At 34.9% G+C, this 209-nt stretch overlaps 1 protein-coding gene across 1 annotated transcript in view; it reads left to right on the top strand.

The window, feature by feature from the left end:
• Window positions 1-209, top strand: part of LOC112139032 (gamma-aminobutyric acid receptor subunit rho-3) — a 29,735-nt gene that overhangs the window by 24,373 nt on the left and 5,153 nt on the right. The window lies entirely within an intron of this gene.

The raw sequence follows: 209 nt of genomic DNA on the forward strand, positions 1-209 counted from the left end.
TGCTGTTTATCTCCACGTTCAGAAACCTAAAAATGTTTACAAAAACTTTACAAAAATCAAAAATATGACATGAATCTGAGTTCTGCTGTGAACCCGACTTCATGTGAACTTCATCTTTTTTACTGCATTAAAGTCATTATTGTTGATTTGTTGGCAGCAACACACTTGTGTTTTTCTCCTGCGTTCTTCTACGAGCAAAATTCCACAGA

This window comes from Oryzias melastigma, linkage group LG20 (genome assembly GCF_002922805.2).
Source record: "Oryzias melastigma strain HK-1 linkage group LG20, ASM292280v2, whole genome shotgun sequence".
Classification (NCBI taxonomy): domain Eukaryota; kingdom Metazoa; phylum Chordata; class Actinopteri; order Beloniformes; family Adrianichthyidae; genus Oryzias; species Oryzias melastigma.